Source organism: Aegilops tauschii, chromosome 1 (genome assembly GCF_002575655.3).
Source record: "Aegilops tauschii subsp. strangulata cultivar AL8/78 chromosome 1, Aet v6.0, whole genome shotgun sequence".
In the NCBI taxonomy this organism is placed as follows: domain Eukaryota; kingdom Viridiplantae; phylum Streptophyta; class Magnoliopsida; order Poales; family Poaceae; genus Aegilops; species Aegilops tauschii.
The window spans coordinates 433,814,614-433,818,358 of NC_053035.3; positions in this window are offsets into that span (position 1 = coordinate 433,814,614).

A 3,745-nucleotide genomic window follows, 5' to 3' on the forward strand; every position below is an offset into this window, starting at 1 on the left:
AAGATGGACACTTGCTAATTTGACCAAAATTAGCAATTTTTTTAACCTAATTTGACCTAAATTCGAGAGGGATTTGACCTAAACCTAGCAAAAGAGAGAAAAAGAGGGCATGGCCGGGAGGGAGGAGAGGAGGAAGAGAGGAGAAGAGAGGCAGAGGGAGGAGGGCAATGAAGATTAACTGACCATGATGAGGTGGTGGCCGGAGCGGAGACAACGGAGGGCAGAGACGGCGAGCTTGGGGGAGCCGGGGATAGACGGCGGGGAGGCCACGAGGTGCTCGGGCCTCCTCTCCTGGTGGACGCGGGCCTCCTCCTCCTAGTGCTCCGGCGGCGACTCCGGCGGCGGAGCGGGCGCGGGGGTCGTCGGGTGCGGGGGGCGAGGGGGATCTGGCGAGGGAGGGACATCGAGATGGACAGAACACACCTACATAGAGGAGGGAAGGTTAGCAATGGCGCACCATCTAGGGGTGCGCCATAAACATAGTGATAGCAATGGCGCACCTTCCCCTGGTGCGCCATTACTAACTTTATTATTATTATTATTAGTTGCATCTAATAATTTTTTAGAAAATGACGATCAAATTTGAAAACATTTATGAATGTGAAAAAATATCATCAAATTTGTTATTTGAAAATATTTATGAATATGAAGAGATATCATCAAATTTGTTATTTGAAAATATCATCGAATTTGTTATTTGAAACTATTTGAAAAAATATCATAAAAATTGGTATACCAATGGCGCACCTCCTAGGGGTGCGCCATAAGTACCTTGATAACAATGGCGCACCTTCTCCTGGTGCGCCATTACTAATTTTTTTTAGCTGCATCTAATAATTTTTTAGAAAATGACGATCAAATTAAAAAACATTTATAAATGTGAAAAAATATCATCAAATTTGTTATTTGAAAATATTTATGAATATGAAAAAATATCATCAAATTTGTTATTTGAAAATATCATCAAATTTGTTATTTGAAAATATTTGAAAAAATATCATAAAAATTGGTATACCAATGGCGCACCTCCTAGGGGTGCGCCATAAGTACCTTGATAGCAATGGCGCACCTTCTCCTGGTGCGCCATTAGTAACTTTTTTTTGTTGCATCTAATAATTTTTTAGAAAATGACGATCAAATTTGAAAACATTTATGAATGTGAAAAAATATCATCAAATTTGTTATTTGAAAATATTTATGAATCTGAAAAAATATCATCAAATTTGTTATTTGAAAATATCATCAAATTAGTTTTTTTTGGATTTTTAATTGCATTCATTTGTGAATTGGTAAAACATTTATGAATATGAAAAATATCATCAAATTTAAAAAAATATTCATGAATTCAAAACGTACCCATGAAATTTAAAAGGGACAATTGCATTTTTGCCCCTAGTTGGTTCCTACCCACGGGTTTTGCCCTTACTTTTCGAGCTTCCTCAGTTTTTCCCTTACTTTTTCCGTCGAGGTCCCTCGAATGCCCTTTGACCGTTTGACCGAAACTTTTAAAATTCATAACTAATTCATATGAACTCAGAAAAATGCAAATAAGATATCAAAGTGTTCAGATAAACATTACCTTTATGTGCATATCATTTGCATTCAGGACAAAAGCACCCTTTAAACTACCTGAGGTAATTAATGTTATTAACATTATTAAAATTAAAAAGGTATAAACAATATCTTTTCCATGAATAAATATTACATGCATATGTAGGTGATGTTTCCTGAACATCCTGATATATTATTTGCATTTTTCCGAGTTCGTATCAATTTGTTATGAAGTTTCCAAATAATGGTCAAAGTCATTAGAACATTCATAACAAAATGATACGAACTCAGAAAAATGCAAATAAGATATCTGGATGTTCAGAAAACATCACCTACATTTGCATGTAATTTTTATTCATGAAAAAAAATATTGTTTATACCTTTTTATTTTTAATAATGTTAATAACATTAATTACCTCAGGTAGTTTAAAGGTTGCTTTTGTCCTGAATGCAAATGTATGCACATAAAGGTAATGTTTATCTGAACATTTTGATATCTTATTTGCATTTTTCTGAGTTCATGTGAATTAGTTATGAATTTTCAAAGTTTTGGTCAAACGGTCAAAGGGAATTTGAGAGACCACGATGGAAAAAGTAAGGGCAAAACTGAGCAAGCTCAAAAAGTAAGGGCAAAACCCATGGGTAGGAACCAACTAGGGGTAAAAATGCAATTGTCCCAATTTAAAAATATTCATGAGTTCAAAAAATATTAACAAATTCAATACTTTTTGTGAGTTAGAAATTCAATACCAGAATAAAAATAAATAAAAATTGGTATACCAGAATAAACATAAATACCAGAATAAACATAAATAAATATTCATGAGGACTAGAACAGAAGAAATATCATTTCAATATATCGAAATACAATCGAGAAATGAAGACTACAATTTAAATACAATCGATCTTAGCTAGCTATCTTTTCAGAATCTTCTTGCCCTTCTTTTTCGCAAATGGAGTTCTTCTGTTGAACGGACATCCTTTAGGTAGGGTGGTCCTGCTTCTTCTTGTGGTGTATGGCACTTCATCATCGTCATCATGTTCCATCTTCGAGTCGCCGTACTTGTTGAATTCTTGCTCATTGGCGACTCCATCCATTCCGATGATCTTCCTTTTGCCTCTCCTCACGACAACACGGCTGGGCTTTGACGGGTCGGTAATGAAGAAGCATTGGTCCACTTGGGAAGCCAGTACCCATGGCTCATTTTTCGCGGTGACGTTTGCGCCCACGGTCTTGGATTTGGCTTCGGGTATAACCATGGTGGTGAAATATCGGTCTTCTTTTAGTACGCTCTTGGCCCATCTGACACGGAACATCGGGACCTTCTCTCCAGCGTAGCTCAGCTTCCAGATCTCCTCGATCCTTCCGTAGTATCTGTCCTTGTCGTTACCGGTGTAGGATTCCATCGTTACCCCGGAGTTCTGATAACCATCGCTCTTCATGTCCTTGTCCTCGGTGTAGAATGTGTAGCCGTTGATATCGTACGCCTCATAGGTCATCAGGTTGTGCTCGGTGCCCTGTGACAAGGCAAATATGAGTTTTTCTTCCGCGGAAGAATCCTCATGTAAAGGGTGCGACAGAAGCTTCTCCTTGAACCAACGCGTGAAACATGAGTTGTGCTCTTTGATTATATCTCCGTCCGTCCTCTATTGGCCTCGGTCATTGTACGTCTTCTCAATAAAGGTTTTGTGCTCTACCACCCAAGGATCAAGCACGTCTATGTGTTGTAGCGCGACTAGGTTTGCTCTTTCAAAGTCAGCGAGTCGACCCTCGAAGTCGACATGCATTTCGCGGCGACCATCGCGGTGACCCCATCCAACGAGCCTGCCGAGGTGCCTGTTGACGGGCAGACCAACGGGGTTCTCGATGCCTAGATAATTTGTGCAATAGGAGATGCACTCTTCGGTCAGAAAGCCCCTGGCTATGCTTCCCTCTGGACGTGACATGTTGCGAACGTATCCTTTGATGACACCATTCATCCTTTCGAACGGCATCATGTTGTGCAGGAACGTCGGCCCGAGTTGGATGATATCCTCCACGATATGGACCAGCAGATGCACCATAACATCGAAGAATGAGTACATCTCAAGCTCGCATAGTATCACCACGATCTCTTCCTGTAGCCTTCTGAGTTGCCTCACGCCAACCGACTTCCGAGAGATGACGTCGAAAAAGTTGCATAGGCCAAATGGC